Source organism: Heterodontus francisci, chromosome 34 (assembly GCF_036365525.1).
Source record: "Heterodontus francisci isolate sHetFra1 chromosome 34, sHetFra1.hap1, whole genome shotgun sequence".
Classification (NCBI taxonomy): domain Eukaryota; kingdom Metazoa; phylum Chordata; class Chondrichthyes; order Heterodontiformes; family Heterodontidae; genus Heterodontus; species Heterodontus francisci.
Genome location: NC_090404.1, coordinates 18829759 through 18848100, shown reverse-complemented (window position 1 = coordinate 18848100; position 18342 = coordinate 18829759). Strand labels below are relative to the sequence as shown.

The 18342-nt window shown below is 46.9% G+C and overlaps 12 non-coding genes across 12 annotated transcripts; 6 read left to right on the top strand and 6 right to left on the bottom strand.

The window, feature by feature from the left end:
• Positions 1-2215: 2215 nt before the first annotated feature.
• trnal-aag (transfer RNA leucine (anticodon AAG)) lies at positions 2216-2297 on the bottom strand. Its single transcript has one exon. It is a non-coding gene; the product is annotated as a tRNA-Leu (tRNA).
• A 368-nt stretch (positions 2298-2665) lies between these two features.
• Positions 2666-2739, top strand: trnai-aau (transfer RNA isoleucine (anticodon AAU)). The gene has a single exon. It is a non-coding gene; the product is annotated as a tRNA-Ile (tRNA).
• A 2526-nt stretch (positions 2740-5265) lies between these two features.
• trnal-aag (transfer RNA leucine (anticodon AAG)) lies at positions 5266-5347 on the bottom strand. The gene has a single exon. It is a non-coding gene; the product is annotated as a tRNA-Leu (tRNA).
• Positions 5348-5715: 368 nt separating this feature from the next.
• trnai-aau (transfer RNA isoleucine (anticodon AAU)) lies at positions 5716-5789 on the top strand. Its single transcript has one exon. It is a non-coding gene; the product is annotated as a tRNA-Ile (tRNA).
• Positions 5790-8315: 2526 nt separating this feature from the next.
• On the bottom strand, positions 8316-8397 carry trnal-aag (transfer RNA leucine (anticodon AAG)). Its single transcript has one exon. It is a non-coding gene; the product is annotated as a tRNA-Leu (tRNA).
• Positions 8398-8765: 368 nt separating this feature from the next.
• On the top strand, positions 8766-8839 carry trnai-aau (transfer RNA isoleucine (anticodon AAU)). The gene has a single exon. It is a non-coding gene; the product is annotated as a tRNA-Ile (tRNA).
• Positions 8840-11365: 2526 nt separating this feature from the next.
• trnal-aag (transfer RNA leucine (anticodon AAG)) lies at positions 11366-11447 on the bottom strand. Its single transcript has one exon. It is a non-coding gene; the product is annotated as a tRNA-Leu (tRNA).
• Positions 11448-11815: 368 nt separating this feature from the next.
• On the top strand, positions 11816-11889 carry trnai-aau (transfer RNA isoleucine (anticodon AAU)). Its single transcript has one exon. It is a non-coding gene; the product is annotated as a tRNA-Ile (tRNA).
• A 2526-nt stretch (positions 11890-14415) lies between these two features.
• Positions 14416-14497, bottom strand: trnal-cag (transfer RNA leucine (anticodon CAG)). The gene has a single exon. It is a non-coding gene; the product is annotated as a tRNA-Leu (tRNA).
• A 368-nt stretch (positions 14498-14865) lies between these two features.
• trnai-aau (transfer RNA isoleucine (anticodon AAU)) lies at positions 14866-14939 on the top strand. Its single transcript has one exon. It is a non-coding gene; the product is annotated as a tRNA-Ile (tRNA).
• A 2526-nt stretch (positions 14940-17465) lies between these two features.
• trnal-cag (transfer RNA leucine (anticodon CAG)) lies at positions 17466-17547 on the bottom strand. The gene has a single exon. It is a non-coding gene; the product is annotated as a tRNA-Leu (tRNA).
• Positions 17548-17915: 368 nt separating this feature from the next.
• Positions 17916-17989, top strand: trnai-aau (transfer RNA isoleucine (anticodon AAU)). Its single transcript has one exon. It is a non-coding gene; the product is annotated as a tRNA-Ile (tRNA).
• The last annotated feature ends 353 nt before the right edge of the window (positions 17990-18342 follow it).

Sequence of the window (18342 nt, the reverse complement as noted above, 5' to 3'; positions counted from 1 at the left end):
CAAGGGCAATTAAGGACGGACAATAAATGCTGCCTTTCTCACTGATGCCCCGTGAAAAAATAAACAAAAAATGTCAGTCTATTTGAACATTGCTTTGCATCTTTCTGCTGGCTTCCCTCCGTTCAAATCGCCAAATAACAAATTGCCACCCAGGAGAACTGAGTTTCTCACATGTTCCCTTTTATCTTCCTTCATGGGATGTTAGCATCGCTGGCCCATCAATAATTGCTCTTGAGAAGGTGGTGGTGGCGAGCCACCTTCTTGAACTACTGCAGTCCATGTGCAGCCGGTACACCCAGTGCTGTTAGGGAGGGGCTTCCAGAATTGTGACTCAGTGACAGTGAAAGAACGGCGATATAATGCCACGTCAGGATGGTGTGTGCTTTGGTGGGGAACTTGTAGGTAGTGGTGTTCCCCATGCGACTGTTGCCCTTGTCATTTAAGGCGATCGAGGTGACGGGTTTGGAAGGTGCTGTCAAAGGAGACTGGGCTTTAGGGGTGATAATGAGGAGAAAGCTGGAGACTGCAGGAAGATATGAACGGACGAGTGACATCGGCAGAACAGCGGCAATTGGAATTCAATCCACAGAGGTGTGAGGGAACGCATTTGGGGAAGGCTAATAAGGCGAGGGAATACACAATAAATGGAAGAAGTATAAAGGAACAATGGCACCTTGGAGTGCAAGTCCACAGATCCCCGACGATGGTTGCTGTTGTCGTAAGTCTTTCAGCGGGTATGTCGATAACTCGTATGCATCGTCAGGGAGGATATGATGTCGTCTGTCACGTGACATAGCAGTCGGAATCTGTTTGTTGAACGAGCAAGACGCTCTGGTGAAAACTCTCCAGCGATATTGATCTTCTACTCTCATCGTCAAATCAAGAAGTCACAATATAGTTTACCTGTCCTACCTGCGTGATTGATTGGCGACTTTGTGTTTGAAGGATAGAGGGAGCACAATGCGGTCACAGCGAACGATTTGTCGAAGATTTGGACTTTTTACGGCACATCGGGAGAGCGTCACATTCAGCTTGGCACTGCAGCAGAATTCCGCGAGGGGCGCAGAAGCTGTCGACAGAGCTCCGAGAGGTGAAGCACTATCAGAAGGCAGTACTTCATTGGCGACAGTGAGTAGCTGCACTGAGGGGCCGGCGGTTCAGTAGCGAAGGGGTGTGATCGGTTGATTTGGGGCATGCCGCTGCAAGTTAATTCAAAGACAAGCTTGCAAAAGGCTGAAAAAGGCCAGTGCAGGTCGATTGAAAAGCAGGCTTAAAATAAAATGCTGCAAATAGCCATCACAGCCATTACAGCTATTTGAGGCATCCTGGTGCCATTGACAGCAAAATAAACTGCTTTGTGGACAATGCCTGAAAAAGCGTGCGAAGGGGAGCAACAGGGCCACAGACCTGCAGTGCCATAGAGTTCTGAAAGAGGTGACGGCAAGTAAAAGTACTGCGGGCAGCCAGATCGGCAGCACATTGAAACCTTCGTGCAGAGGAAAGCAGGAAAGCTTCTTCCTACCTCGGAAAGCAGGGAAAATCCCAGGAATGTCCACATGATGACGTTTAAATTCCCATCTACCAAGTGGAAAGCCTCGATCCTCTTGCCAAATTCAAACTTTTCAAAGAAATGGTAGAGCTATGGTTCTTTGATTTGGCTGCATCAGAAGCAGATAAACTAGCAGTTCAAATGAAGATAGCTATGGCAATCGAAGGTCTTCAGAGGCCGAATAGCTGAGGCTTATCGGAAGATGATCAGAAAGATGGTAAGAAAATACAGAGCACTCGAGAAGCAGAAATCCATGCGAAACTCAATTTCAGGAGACATGGGTTGGAATTTCTGTGATATAGACAGCGGTGAAAAGAGAGAATGGAGCAATTTGTCAGTGGCTGTAGGGACAATGGCAAGGATTGAAACCTTTCTGAAATGGACTCATGTGAAAGAATTGCAGAGTTGCGAATGACAATGAAGATTTTCAAAATGCCCTGGTAGAATGTCTTGACATTGAAGTTTTATTGAAAGAGTAGCATAAATAGAAAGGTAACGCTCGCAGGCCAAGAGAGTTTGCGAGCTTTAGCCATGTCTTCAAATACTGGCACAGGAGCCAAGGTGGTGAAAGCAAAGGGGCCGCAGGGAAGAAGTGGACTTGTCCCGGCGACAATGTGCCCAGCACAGCAGATTGAGTGTGCCCAAAAGGAACAGGGAGTCAAATGCTGGCAGCGGTGGGATTCGAACCCACGCCTCCGAAGAGACTGGAACCTTAATCCAGCACCTTAGACAGCTCGGCCACGCTACCTTGCAGTCAAGGTTGTGGCTGTAAAGGAATTGATTGGTGATTGAAAGGTGCTTTTCTTCAGAATTATCCTGTGAATGGAGGTCTTTGCTTGGGAAGATGGAAGTGAGAGGAATTTGTAAGCACAATGCATTGAAAGTGCAGGCCGAGTGGTTGCATTGTTGAATTGGTAATGCAGGCTTTGTGGATAAATGGAGTTTGCAAAAGCCATTTGAAGATAGAAATCAAAGTCAAAGTGTGTGTGCATGTTGGAAATGTGAAAGAAAAAGAGCAAGTGTTGCTAAAACTCAGCATCTGTGGAGAGAGAAAGAGAGTGCTGATGAAAGGTGACAGACGTACAACATTAACATCAACAGGTAGTTGAGTGTCAAGGCCTGTTAGCTCAGATGGTTAGAGCGTGGTGCTAATAACGCCAAGGTCCTGGATTCAATCCCCATACAGGCCACTAATTTAAGCACAGGGGCAGTAATTGCCTTGCTTGGGTGCATTGCATTTACAATCCATGAGCAAATACTAATACAAATTCCCCCACAACAGCTCAACCATTTTCCAATTCATTCACAAATGCAAATATGCCCCATTTCACCTTGGCTCACTCAAGGTGCTGTGAAACCATCATCCTTTGCTGGAAAACCCATCTGCTGCACCGATGTCATTTCAGGAAAGAAACCTGCCTTCCTTTACCTCTTCTGGCGCCTCCTGACCCACAGTACTTTTAACTGCCCTCTGAAATGGCCGAACTGGCCACTGACCTTTCAAGGGCAATTAAGGACGGACAATAAATGCTGCCTTTCTCACTGATGCCCCGTGAAAAAATAAACAAAAAATGTCAGTCTATTTGAACATTGCTTTGCATCTTTCTGCTGGCTTCCCTCCGTTCAAATCGCCAAATAACAAATTGCCACCCAGGAGAACTGAGTTTCTCACATGTTCCCTTTTATCTTCCTTCATGGGATGTTAGCATCGCTGGCCCATCAATAATTGCTCTTGAGAAGGTGGTGGTGGCGAGCCACCTTCTTGAACTACTGCAGTCCATGTGCAGCCGGTACACCCAGTGCTGTTAGGGAGGGGCTTCCAGAATTGTGACTCAGTGACAGTGAAAGAACGGCGATATAATGCCACGTCAGGATGGTGTGTGCTTTGGTGGGGAACTTGTAGGTAGTGGTGTTCCCCATGCGACTGTTGCCCTTGTCATTTAAGGCGATCGAGGTGACGGGTTTGGAAGGTGCTGTCAAAGGAGACTGGGCTTTAGGGGTGATAATGAGGAGAAAGCTGGAGACTGCAGGAAGATATGAACGGACGAGTGACATCGGCAGAACAGCGGCAATTGGAATTCAATCCACAGAGGTGTGAGGGAACGCATTTGGGGAAGGCTAATAAGGCGAGGGAATACACAATAAATGGAAGAAGTATAAAGGAACAATGGCACCTTGGAGTGCAAGTCCACAGATCCCCGACGATGGTTGCTGTTGTCGTAAGTCTTTCAGCGGGTATGTCGATAACTCGTATGCATCGTCAGGGAGGATATGATGTCGTCTGTCACGTGACATAGCAGTCGGAATCTGTTTGTTGAACGAGCAAGACGCTCTGGTGAAAACTCTCCAGCGATATTGATATTCTACTCTCATCGTCAAATCAAGAAGTCACAATATAGTTTACCTGTCCTACCTGCGTGATTGATTGGCGACTTTGTGTTTGAAGGATAGAGGGAGCACAATGCGGTCACAGCGAACGATTTGTCGAAGATTTGGACTTTTTACGGCACATCGGGAGAGCGTCACATTCAGCTTGGCACTGCAGCAGAATTCCGCGAGGGGCGCAGAAGCTGTCGACAGAGCTCCGAGAGGTGAAGCACTATCAGAAGGCAGTACTTCATTGGCGACAGTGAGTAGCTGCACTGAGGGGCCGGCGGTTCAGTAGCGAAGGGGTGTGATCGGTTGATTTGGGGCATGCCGCTGCAAGTTAATTCAAAGACAAGCTTGCAAAAGGCTGAAAAAGGCCAGTGCAGGTCGATTGAAAAGCAGGCTTAAAATAAAATGCTGCAAATAGCCATCACAGCCATTACAGCTATTTGAGGCATCCTGGTGCCATTGACAGCAAAATAAACTGCTTTGTGGACAATGCCTGAAAAAGCGTGCGAAGGGGAGCAACAGGGCCACAGACCTGCAGTGCCATAGAGTTCTGAAAGAGGTGACGGCAAGTAAAAGTACTGCGGGCAGCCAGATCGGCAGCACATTGAAACCTTCGTGCAGAGGAAAGCAGGAAAGCTTCTTCCTACCTCGGAAAGCAGGGAAAATCCCAGGAATGTCCACATGATGACGTTTAAATTCCCATCTACCAAGTGGAAAGCCTCGATCCTCTTGCCAAATTCAAACTTTTCAAAGAAATGGTAGAGCTATGGTTCTTTGATTTGGCTGCATCAGAAGCAGATAAACTAGCAGTTCAAATGAAGATAGCTATGGCAATCGAAGGTCTTCAGAGGCCGAATAGCTGAGGCTTATCGGAAGATGATCAGAAAGATGGTAAGAAAATACAGAGCACTCGAGAAGCAGAAATCCATGCGAAACTCAATTTCAGGAGACATGGGTTGGAATTTCTGTGATATAGACAGCGGTGAAAAGAGAGAATGGAGCAATTTGTCAGTGGCTGTAGGGACAATGGCAAGGATTGAAACCTTTCTGAAATGGACTCATGTGAAAGAATTGCAGAGTTGCGAATGACAATGAAGATTTTCAAAATGCCCTGGTAGAATGTCTTGACATTGAAGTTTTATTGAAAGAGTAGCATAAATAGAAAGGTAACGCTCGCAGGCCAAGAGAGTTTGCGAGCTTTAGCCATGTCTTCAAATACTGGCACAGGAGCCAAGGTGGTGAAAGCAAAGGGGCCGCAGGGAAGAAGTGGACTTGTCCCGGCGACAATGTGCCCAGCACAGCAGATTGAGTGTGCCCAAAAGGAACAGGGAGTCAAATGCTGGCAGCGGTGGGATTCGAACCCACGCCTCCGAAGAGACTGGAACCTTAATCCAGCACCTTAGACCGCTCGGCCACGCTACCTTGCAGTCAAGGTTGTGGCTGTAAAGGAATTGATTGGTGATTGAAAGGTGCTTTTCTTCAGAATTATCCTGTGAATGGAGGTCTTTGCTTGGGAAGATGGAAGTGAGAGGAATTTGTAAGCACAATGCATTGAAAGTGCAGGCCGAGTGGTTGCATTGTTGAATTGGTAATGCAGGCTTTGTGGATAAATGGAGTTTGCAAAAGCCATTTGAAGATAGAAATCAAAGTCAAAGTGTGTGTGCATGTTGGAAATGTGAAAGAAAAAGAGCAAGTGTTGCTAAAACTCAGCATCTGTGGAGAGAGAAAGAGAGTGCTGATGAAAGGTGACAGACGTACAACATTAACATCAACAGGTAGTTGAGTGTCAAGGCCTGTTAGCTCAGATGGTTAGAGCGTGGTGCTAATAACGCCAAGGTCCTGGGTTCAATCCCCATACAGGCCACTAATTTAAGCACAGGGGCAGTAATTGCCTTGCTTGGGTGCATTGCATTTACAATCCGTGAGCAAATACTAATACAAATCCCCCCACAACAGCTCAACCATTTTCCATTTCATTCACAAATGCAAATATGCCCCATTTCACCTTCGCTCACTCAAGGTGCTGTGAAACCATCATCCTTTGCTGGAAAACCCATCTGCTGCACCGATGTCATTTCAGGAAAGAGACCTGCCTTCCTTTACCTCTTCTGGCGCCTCCTGACCCACAGTACTTTTAACTGTCCTCTGAAATGGCCGAACTGGCCACTGACCTTTCAAGGGCAATTAAGGACGGACAATAAATGCTGCCTTTCTCACTGATGCCCCGTGAAAAAATAAACAAAAAATGTCAGTCTATTTGAACATTGCTTTGCATCTTTCTGCTGGCTTCCCTCCGTTCAAATCGCCAAATAACAAATTGCCACCCAGGAGAACTGAGTTTCTCACATGTTCCCTTTTATCTTCCTTCATGGGATGTTAGCATCGCTGGCCCATCAATAATTGCTCTTGAGAAGGTGGTGGTGGCGAGCCACCTTCTTGAACTACTGCAGTCCATGTGCAGCCGGTACACCCAGTGCTGTTAGGGAGGGGCTTCCAGAATTGTGACTCAGTGACAGTGAAAGAACGGCGATATAATGCCACGTCAGGATGGTGTGTGCTTTGGTGGGGAACTTGTAGGTAGTGGTGTTCCCCATGCGACTGTTGCCCTTGTCATTTAAGGCGATCGAGGTGACGGGTTTGGAAGGTGCTGTCAAAGGAGACTGGGCTTTAGGGGTGATAATGAGGAGAAAGCTGGAGACTGCAGGAAGATATGAACGGACGAGTGACATCGGCAGAACAGCGGCAATTGGAATTCAATCCACAGAGGTGTGAGGGAACGCATTTGGGGAAGGCTAATAAGGCGAGGGAATACACAATAAATGGAAGAAGTATAAAGGAACAATGGCACCTTGGAGTGCAAGTCCACAGATCCCCGACGATGGTTGCTGTTGTCGTAAGTCTTTCAGCGGGTATGTCGATAACTCGTATGCATCGTCAGGGAGGATATGATGTCGTCTGTCACGTGACATAGCAGTCGGAATCTGTTTGTTGAACGAGCAAGACGCTCTGGTGAAAACTCTCCAGCGATATTGATATTCTACTCTCATCGTCAAATCAAGAAGTCACAATATAGTTTACCTGTCCTACCTGCGTGATTGATTGGCGACTTTGTGTTTGAAGGATAGAGGGAGCACAATGCGGTCACAGCGAACGATTTGTCGAAGATTTGGACTTTTTACGGCACATCGGGAGAGCGTCACATTCAGCTTGGCACTGCAGCAGAATTCCGCGAGGGGCGCAGAAGCTGTCGACAGAGCTCCGAGAGGTGAAGCACTATCAGAAGGCAGTACTTCATTGGCGACAGTGAGTAGCTGCACTGAGGGGCCGGCGGTTCAGTAGCGAAGGGGTGTGATCGGTTGATTTGGGGCATGCCGCTGCAAGTTAATTCAAAGACAAGCTTGCAAAAGGCTGAAAAAGGCCAGTGCAGGTCGATTGAAAAGCAGGCTTAAAATAAAATGCTGCAAATAGCCATCACAGCCATTACAGCTATTTGAGGCATCCTGGTGCCATTGACAGCAAAATAAACTGCTTTGTGGACAATGCCTGAAAAAGCGTGCGAAGGGGAGCAACAGGGCCACAGACCTGCAGTGCCATAGAGTTCTGAAAGAGGTGACGGCAAGTAAAAGTACTGCGGGCAGCCAGATCGGCAGCACATTGAAACCTTCGTGCAGAGGAAAGCAGGAAAGCTTCTTCCTACCTCGGAAAGCAGGGAAAATCCCAGGAATGTCCACATGATGACGTTTAAATTCCCATCTACCAAGTGGAAAGCCTCGATCCTCTTGCCAAATTCAAACTTTTCAAAGAAATGGTAGAGCTATGGTTCTTTGATTTGGCTGCATCAGAAGCAGATAAACTAGCAGTTCAAATGAAGATAGCTATGGCAATCGAAGGTCTTCAGAGGCCGAATAGCTGAGGCTTATCGGAAGATGATCAGAAAGATGGTAAGAAAATACAGAGCACTCGAGAAGCAGAAATCCATGCGAAACTCAATTTCAGGAGACATGGGTTGGAATTTCTGTGATATAGACAGCGGTGAAAAGAGAGAATGGAGCAATTTGTCAGTGGCTGTAGGGACAATGGCAAGGATTGAAACCTTTCTGAAATGGACTCATGTGAAAGAATTGCAGAGTTGCGAATGACAATGAAGATTTTCAAAATGCCCTGGTAGAATGTCTTGACATTGAAGTTTTATTGAAAGAGTAGCATAAATAGAAAGGTAACGCTCGCAGGCCAAGAGAGTTTGCGAGCTTTAGCCATGTCTTCAAATACTGGCACAGGAGCCAAGGTGGTGAAAGCAAAGGGGCCGCAGGGAAGAAGTGGACTTGTCCCGGCGACAATGTGCCCAGCACAGCAGATTGAGTGTGCCCAAAAGGAACAGGGAGTCAAATGCTGGCAGCGGTGGGATTCGAACCCACGCCTCCGAAGAGACTGGAACCTTAATCCAGCACCTTAGACCGCTCGGCCACGCTACCTTGCAGTCAAGGTTGTGGCTGTAAAGGAATTGATTGGTGATTGAAAGGTGCTTTTCTTCAGAATTATCCTGTGAATGGAGGTCTTTGCTTGGGAAGATGGAAGTGAGAGGAATTTGTAAGCACAATGCATTGAAAGTGCAGGCCGAGTGGTTGCATTGTTGAATTGGTAATGCAGGCTTTGTGGATAAATGGAGTTTGCAAAAGCCATTTGAAGATAGAAATCAAAGTCAAAGTGTGTGTGCATGTTGGAAATGTGAAAGAAAAAGAGCAAGTGTTGCTAAAACTCAGCATCTGTGGAGAGAGAAAGAGAGTGCTGATGAAAGGTGACAGACGTACAACATTAACATCAACAGGTAGTTGAGTGTCAAGGCCTGTTAGCTCAGATGGTTAGAGCGTGGTGCTAATAATGCCAAGGTCCTGGGTTCAATCCCCATACAGGCCACTAATTTAAGCACAGGGGCAGTAATTGCCTTGCTTGGGTGCATTGCATTTACAATCCGTGAGCAAATACTAATACAAATCCCCCCACAACAGCTCAACCATTTTCCATTTCATTCACAAATGCAAATATGCCCCATTTCACCTTCGCTCACTCAAGGTGCTGTGAAACCATCATCCTTTGCTGGAAAACCCATCTGCTGCACCGATGTCATTTCAGGAAAGAGACCTGCCTTCCTTTACCTCTTCTGGCGCCTCCTGACCCACAGTACTTTTAACTGTCCTCTGAAATGGCCGAACTGGCCACTGACCTTTCAAGGGCAATTAAGGACGGACAATAAATGCTGCCTTTCTCACTGATGCCCCGTGAAAAAATAAACAAAAAATGTCAGTCTATTTGAACATTGCTTTGCATCTTTCTGCTGGCTTACCTCCGTTCAAATCGCCAAATAACAAATTGCCACCCAGGAGAACTGAGTTTCTCACATGTTCCCTTTTATCTTCCTTCATGGGATGTTAGCATCGCTGGCCCATCAATATTTGCTCTTGAGAAGGTGGTGGTGGCGAGCCACCTTCTTGAACTACTGCAGTCCATGTGCAGCCGGTACACCCAGTGCTGTTAGGGAGGGGCTTCCAGAATTGTGACTCAGTGACAGTGAAAGAACGGCGATATAATGCCACGTCAGGATGGTGTGTGCTTTGGTGGGGAACTTGTAGGTAGTGGTGTTCCCCATGCGACTGTTGCCCTTGTCATTTAAGGCGATCGAGGTGACGGGTTTGGAAGGTGCTGTCAAAGGAGACTGGGCTTTAGGGGTGATAATGAGGAGAAAGCTGGAGACTGCAGGAAGATATGAACGGACGAGTGACATCGGCAGAACAGCGGCAATTGGAATTCAATCCACAGAGGTGTGAGGGAACGCATTTGGGGAAGCCTAATAAGGCGAGGGAATACACAATAAATGGAAGAAGTATAAAGGAACAATGGCACCTTGGAGTGCAAGTCCACAGATCCCCGACGATGGTTGCTGTTGTCGTACGTCTTTCAGCGGGTATGTCGATAACTCGTATGCATCGTCAGGGAGGATATGATGTCGTCTGTCACGTGACATAGCAGTCGGAATCTGTTTGTTGAACGAGCAAGACGCTCTGGTGAAAACTCTCCAGCGATATTGATATTCTACTCTCATCGTCAAATCAAGAAGTCACAATATAGTTTACCTGTCCTACCTGCGTGATTGATTGGCGACTTTGTGTTTGAAGGATAGAGGGAGCACAATGCGGTCACAGCGAACGATTTGTCGAAGATTTGGACTTTTTACGGCACATCGGGAGAGCGTCACATTCAGCTTGGCACTGCAGCAGAATTCCGCGAGGGGCGCAGAAGCTGTCGACAGAGCTCCGAGAGGTGAAGCACTATCAGAAGGCAGTACTTCATTGGCAACAGTGAGTAGCTGCACTGAGGGGCCGGCGGTTCAGTAGCGAAGGGGTGTGATCGGTTGATTTGGGGCATGCCGCTGCAAGTTAATTCAAAGACAAGCTTGCAAAAGGCTGAAAAAGGCCAGTGCAGGTCGATTGAAAAGCAGGCTTAAAATAAAATGCTGCAAATAGCCATCACAGCCATTACAGCTATTTGAGGCATCCTGGTGCCATTGACAGCAAAATAAACTGCTTTGTGGACAATGCCTGAAAAAGCGTGCGAAGGGGAGCAACAGGGCCACAGACCTGCAGTGCCATAGAGTTCAGAAAGAGGTGACGGCAAGTAAAAGTACTGCAGGCAGCCAGATCGGCAGCACATTGAAACCTTCGTGCAGAGGAAAGCAGGAAAGCTTCTTCCTACCTCGGAAAGCAGGGAAAATCCCAGGAATGTCCACATGATGACGTTTAAATTCCCATCTACCAAGTGGAAAGCCTCGATCCTCTTGCCAAATTCAAACTTTTCAAAGAAATGGTAGAGCTATGGTTCTTTGATTTGGCTGCATCAGAAGCAGATAAACTAGCAGTTCAAATGAAGATAGCTATGGCAATCGAAGGTCTTCAGAGGCCGAATAGCTGAGGCTTATCGGAAGATGATCAGAAAGATGGTAAGAAAATACAGAGCACTCGAGAAGCAGAAATCCATGCGAAACTCAATTTCAGGAGACATGGGTTGGAATTTCTGTGATATAGACAGCGGTGAAAAGAGAGAATGGAGCAATTTGTCAGTGGCTGTAGGGACAATGGCAAGGATTGAAACCTTTCTGAAATGGACTCATGTGAAAGAATTGCAGAGTTGCGAATGACAATGAAGATTTTCAAAATGCCCTGGTAGAATGTCTTGACATTGAAGTTTTATTGAAAGAGTAGCATAAATAGAAAGGTAACGCTCGCAGGCCAAGAGAGTTTGCGAGCTTTAGCCATGTCTTCAAATACTGGCACAGGAGCCAAGGTGGTGAAAGCAAAGGGGCCGCAGGGAAGAAGTGGACTTGTCCCGGCGACAATGTGCCCAGCACAGCAGATTGAGTGTGCCCAAAAGGAACAGGGAGTCAAATGCTGGCAGCGGTGGGATTCGAACCCACGCCTCCGAAGAGACTGGAACCTTAATCCAGCACCTTAGACCGCTCGGCCACGCTACCTTGCAGTCAAGGTTGTGGCTGTAAAGGAATTGATTGGTGATTGAAAGGTGCTTTTCTTCAGAATTATCCTGTGAATGGAGGTCTTTGCTTGGGAAGATGGAAGTGAGAGGAATTTGTAAGCACAATGCATTGAAAGTGCAGGCCGAGTGGTTGCATTGTTGAATTGGTAATGCAGGCTTTGTGGATAAATGGAGTTTGCAAAAGCCATTTGAAGATAGAAATCAAAGTCAAAGTGTGTGTGCATGTTGGAAATGTGAAAGAAAAAGAGCAAGTGTTGCTAAAACTCAGCATCTGTGGAGAGAGAAAGAGAGTGCTGATGAAAGGTGACAGACGTACAACATTAACATCAACAGGTAGTTGAGTGTCAAGGCCTGTTAGCTCAGATGGTTAGAGCGTGGTGCTAATAACGCCAAGGTCCTGGGTTCAATCCCCATACAGGCCACTAATTTAAGCACAGGGGCAGTAATTGCCTTGCTTGGGTGCATTGCATTTACAATCCGTGAGCAAATACTAATACAAATCCCCCCACAACAGCTCAACCATTTTCCATTTCATTCACAAATGCAAATATGCCCCATTTCACCTTCGCTCACTCAAGGTGCTGTGAAACCATCATCCTTTGCTGGAAAACCCATCTGCTGCACCGATGTCATTTCAGGAAAGAGACCTGCCTTCCTTTACCTCTTCTGGCGCCTCCTGACCCACAGTACTTTTAACTGTCCTCTGAAATGGCCGAACTGGCCACTGACCTTTCAAGGGCAATTAAGGACGGACAATAAATGCTGCCTTTCTCACTGATGCCCCGTGAAAAAATAAACAAAAAATGTCAGTCTATTTGAACATTGCTTTGCATCTTTCTGCTGGCTTACCTCCGTTCAAATCGCCAAATAACAAATTGCCACCCAGGAGAACTGAGTTTCTCACATGTTCCCTTTTATCTTCCTTCATGGGATGTTAGCATCGCTGGCCCATCAATATTTGCTCTTGAGAAGGTGGTGGTGGCGAGCCACCTTCTTGAACTACTGCAGTCCATGTGCAGCCGGTACACCCAGTGCTGTTAGGGAGGGGCTTCCAGAATTGTGACTCAGTGACAGTGAAAGAACGGCGATATAATGCCACGTCAGGATGGTGTGTGCTTTGGTGGGGAACTTGTAGGTAGTGGTGTTCCCCATGCGACTGTTGCCCTTGTCATTTAAGGCGATCGAGGTGACGGGTTTGGAAGGTGCTGTCAAAGGAGACTGGGCTTTAGGGGTGATAATGAGGAGAAAGCTGGAGACTGCAGGAAGATATGAACGGACGAGTGACATCGGCAGAACAGCGGCAATTGGAATTCAATCCACAGAGGTGTGAGGGAACGCATTTGGGGAAGCCTAATAAGGCGAGGGAATACACAATAAATGGAAGAAGTATAAAGGAACAATGGCACCTTGGAGTGCAAGTCCACAGATCCCCGACGATGGTTGCTGTTGTCGTACGTCTTTCAGCGGGTATGTCGATAACTCGTATGCATCGTCAGGGAGGATATGATGTCGTCTGTCACGTGACATAGCAGTCGGAATCTGTTTGTTGAACGAGCAAGACGCTCTGGTGAAAACTCTCCAGCGATATTGATATTCTACTCTCATCGTCAAATCAAGAAGTCACAATATAGTTTACCTGTCCTACCTGCGTGATTGATTGGCGACTTTGTGTTTGAAGGATAGAGGGAGCACAATGCGGTCACAGCGAACGATTTGTCGAAGATTTGGACTTTTTACGGCACATCGGGAGAGCGTCACATTCAGCTTGGCACTGCAGCAGAATTCCGCGAGGGGCGCAGAAGCTGTCGACAGAGCTCCGAGAGGTGAAGCACTATCAGAAGGCAGTACTTCATTGGCAACAGTGAGTAGCTGCACTGAGGGGCCGGCGGTTCAGTAGCGAAGGGGTGTGATCGGTTGATTTGGGGCATGCCGCTGCAAGTTAATTCAAAGACAAGCTTGCAAAAGGCTGAAAAAGGCCAGTGCAGGTCGATTGAAAAGCAGGCTTAAAATAAAATGCTGCAAATAGCCATCACAGCCATTACAGCTATTTGAGGCATCCTGGTGCCATTGACAGCAAAATAAACTGCTTTGTGGACAATGCCTGAAAAAGCGTGCGAAGGGGAGCAACAGGGCCACAGACCTGCAGTGCCATAGAGTTCAGAAAGAGGTGACGGCAAGTAAAAGTACTGCAGGCAGCCAGATCGGCAGCACATTGAAACCTTCGTGCAGAGGAAAGCAGGAAAGCTTCTTCCTACCTCGGAAAGCAGGGAAAATCCCAGGAATGTCCACATGATGACGTTTAAATTCCCATCTACCAAGTGGAAAGCCTCGATCCTCTTGCCAAATTCAAACTTTTCAAAGAAATGGTAGAGCTATGGTTCTTTGATTTGGCTGCATCAGAAGCAGATAAACTAGCAGTTCAAATGAAGATAGCTATGGCAATCGAAGGTCTTCAGAGGCCGAATAGCTGAGGCTTATCGGAAGATGATCAGAAAGATGGTAAGAAAATATAGAGCACTCGAGAAGCAGAAATCCATGCGAAACTCAATTTCAGAAGACATGGGTTGGAATTTCTGTGATATAGACAGCGGTGAAAAGAGAGAATGGAGCAATTTGTCAGTGGCTGTAGGGACAATGGCAAGGATTGAAACCTTTCTGAAATGGACTCATGTGAAAGAATTGCAGAGTTGCGAATGACAATGAAGATTTTCAAAATGCCCTGGTAGAATGTCTTGACATTGAAGTTTTATTGAAAGAGTAGCATAAATAGAAAGGTAACGCTCGCAGGCCAAGAGAGTTTGCGAGCATTAGCCATGTCTTCAAATACTGGCACAGGAGCCAAGGTGGTGAAAGCAAAGGGGCCGCAGGGAAGAAGTGGACTTGTCCCGGCGACAATGTGCCCAGCACAGCAGAATGAGTGTGCCCAAAAGGAACAGGGAGTCAAATGCTGGCAGCGGTGGGATTCGAACCCACGCCTCCGAAGAGACTGGAACCTGAATCCAGCGCCTTAGACCGCTCGGCCACGCTACCATGCAGTCAAGGTTGTGGCTGTAAAGGAATTGATTGGTGATTGAAAGGTGCTTTTCTTCAGAATTATCCTGTGAATGGAGGTCTTTGCTTGGGAAGATGGAAGTGAGAGGAATTTGTAAGCACAATGCATTGAAAGTGCAGGCCGAGTGGTTGCATTGTTGAATTGGTAATGCAGGCTTTGTGGATAAATGGAGTTTGCAAAAGCCATTTGAAGATAGAAATCAAAGTCAAAGTGTGTGTGCATGTTGGAAATGTGAAAGAAAAAGAGCAAGTGTTGCTGAAACTCAGCATCTGTGGAGAGAGAAAGAGAGTGCTGATGAAAGGTGACAGGCGTACAACATTAACATTAACAGGTAGCTGAGTGTCAAGGCCTGTTAGCTCAGATGGTTAGAGCGTGGTGCTAATAACGCCAAGGTCCTGGGTTCAATCCCCATACAGGCCACTAATTTAAGCACAGGGGCAGTAATTGCCTTGCTTGGGTGCATTGCATTTACAATCCATGAGCAAATACTAATACAAATCCCCCCACAACAGCTCAACCATTTTCCATTTCATTCACAAATGCAAATATGCCCCATTTCACCTTCGCTCACTCAAGGTGCTGTGAAACCATCATCCTTTGCTGGAAAACCCATCTGCTGCACCGATGTCATTTCAGGAAAGAGACCTGCCTTCCTTTACCTCTTCTGGCGCCTCCTGACCCACAGTACTTTTAACTGTCCTCTGAAATGGCCGAACTGGCCACTGACCTTTCAAGGGCAATTAAGGACGGACAATAAATGCTGCCTTTCTCACTGATGCCCCGTGAAAAAATAAACAAAAAATGTCAGTCTATTTGAACATTGCTTTGCATCTTTCTGCTGGCTTACCTCCGTTCAAATCGCCAAATAACAAATTGCCACCCAGGAGAACTGAGTTTCTCACATGTTCCCTTTTATCTTCCTTCATGGGATGTTAGCATCGCTGGCCCATCAATATTTGCTCTTGAGAAGGTGGTGGTGGCGAGCCACCTTCTTGAACTACTGCAGTCCATGTGCAGCCGGTACACCCAGTGCTGTTAGGGAGGGGCTTCCAGAATTGTGACTCAGTGACAGTGAAAGAACGGCGATATAATGCCACGTCAGGATGGTGTGTGCTTTGGTGGGGAACTTGTAGGTAGTGGTGTTCCCCATGCGACTGTTGCCCTTGTCATTTAAGGCGATCGAGGTGACGGGTTTGGAAGGTGCTGTCAAAGGAGACTGGGCTTTAGGGGTGATAATGAGGAGAAAGCTGGAGACTGCAGGAAGATATGAACGGACGAGTGACATCGGCAGAACAGCGGCAATTGGAATTCAATCCACAGAGGTGTGAGGGAACGCATTTGGGGAAGCCTAATAAGGCGAGGGAATACACAATAAATGGAAGAAGTATAAAGGAACAATGGCACCTTGGAGTGCAAGTCCACAGATCCCCGACGATGGTTGCTGTTGTCGTACGTCTTTCAGCGGGTATGTCGATAACTCGTATGCATCGTCAGGGAGGATATGATGTCGTCTGTCACGTGACATAGCAGTCGGAATCTGTTTGTTGAACGAGCAAGACGCTCTGGTGAAAACTCTCCAGCGATATTGATATTCTACTCTCATCGTCAAATCAAGAAGTCACAATATAGTTTACCTGTCCTACCTGCGTGATTGATTGGCGACTTTGTGTTTGAAGGATAGAGGGAGCACAATGCGGTCACAGCGAACGATTTGTCGAAGATTTGGACTTTTTACGGCACATCGGGAGAGCGTCACATTCAGCTTGGCACTGCAGCAGAATTCCGCGAGGGGCGCAGAAGCTGTCGACAGAGCTCCGAGAGGTGAAGCACTATCAGAAGGCAGTACTTCATTGGCAACAGTGAGTAGCTGCACTGAGGGGCCGGCGGTTCAGTAGCGAAGGGGTGTGATCGGTTGATTTGGGGCATGCCGCTGCAAGTTAATTCAAAGACAAGCTTGCAAAAGGCTGAAAAAGGCCAGTGCAGGTCGATTGAAAAGCAGGCTTAAAATAAAATGCTGCAAATAGCCATCACAGCCATTACAGCTATTTGAGGCATCCTGGTGCCATTGACAGCAAAATAAACTGCTTTGTGGACAATGCCTGAAAAAGCGTGCGAAGGGGAGCAACAGGGCCACAGACCTGCAGTGCCATAGAGTTCAGAAAGAGGTGACGGCAAGTAAAAGTACTGCAGGCAGCCAGATCGGCAGCACATTGAAACCTTCGTGCAGAGGAAAGCAGGAAAGCTTCTTCCTACCTCGGAAAGCAGGGAAAATCCCAGGAATGTCCACATGATGACGTTTAAATTCCCATCTACCAAGTGGAAAGCCTCGATCCTCTTGCCAAATTCAAACTTTTCAAAGAAATGGTAGAGCTATGGTTCTTTGATTTGGCTGCATCAGAAGCAGATAAACTAGCAGTTCAAATGAAGATAGCTATGGCAATCGAAGGTCTTCAGAGGCCGAATAGCTGAGGCTTATCGGAAGATGATCAGAAAGATGGTAAGAAAATATAGAGCACTCGAGAAGCAGAAATCCATGCGAAACTCAATTTCAGAAGACATGGGTTGGAATTTCTGTGATATAGACAGCGGTGAAAAGAGAGAATGGAGCAATTTGTCAGTGGCTGTAGGGACAATGGCAAGGATTGAAACCTTTCTGAAATGGACTCATGTGAAAGAATTGCAGAGTTGCGAATGACAATGAAGATTTTCAAAATGCCCTGGTAGAATGTCTTGACATTGAAGTTTTATTGAAAGAGTAGCATAAATAGAAAGGTAACGCTCGCAGGCCAAGAGAGTTTGCGAGCATTAGCCATGTCTTCAAATACTGGCACAGGAGCCAAGGTGGTGAAAGCAAAGGGGCCGCAGGGAAGAAGTGGACTTGTCCCGGCGACAATGTGCCCAGCACAGCAGAATGAGTGTGCCCAAAAGGAACAGGGAGTCAAATGCTGGCAGCGGTGGGATTCGAACCCACGCCTCCGAAGAGACTGGAACCTGAATCCAGCGCCTTAGACCGCTCGGCCACGCTACCATGCAGTCCAGATTGTGGCTGTAAAGGAATTGATTGGTGATTGAAAGGTGCTTTTCTTCAGAATTATCCTGTGAATGGAGGTCTTTGCTTGGGAAGATGGAAGTGAGAGGAATTTGCAAGCACAATGCATTGAAAGTGCAGGCCGAGTGGTTGCATTGTTGAATTGGTAATGCAGGCTTTGTGGATAAATGGAGTTTGCAAAAGCCATTTGAAGATAGAAATCAAAGTCAAAGTGTGTGTGCATGTTGGAAATGTGAAAGAAAAAGAGCAAGTGTTGCTGAAACTCAGCATCTGTGGAGAGAGAAAGAGAGTGCTGATGAAAGGTGACAGGCGTACAACATTAACATTAACAGGTAGCTGAGTGTCAAGGCCTGTTAGCTCAGATGGTTAGAGCGTGGTGCTAATAACGCCAAGGTCCTGGGTTCAATCCCCATACAGGCCACTAATTTAAGCACAGGGGCAGTAATTGCCTTGCTTGGGTGCATTGCATTTACAATCCATGAGCAAATACTAATACAAATCCCCCCACAACAGCTCAACCATTTTCCATTTCATTCACAAATGCAAATATGCCCCATTTCACCTTCGCTCACTCAAGGTGCTGTGAAACCATCATCCTTTGCTGGAAAACCCATCTGCTGCACCGATGTCATTTCAGGAAAGAGACCTGCCTTCCTTTACCTCTTCTGGCGCCTCCTGACCCACAGTACTTTTAACTGTCCTCTGAAATGGCCGAACTGGCCACTGACCTTTCAAGGGCAATTAAGGACGGACAATAAATGCTGCCTTTCTCAC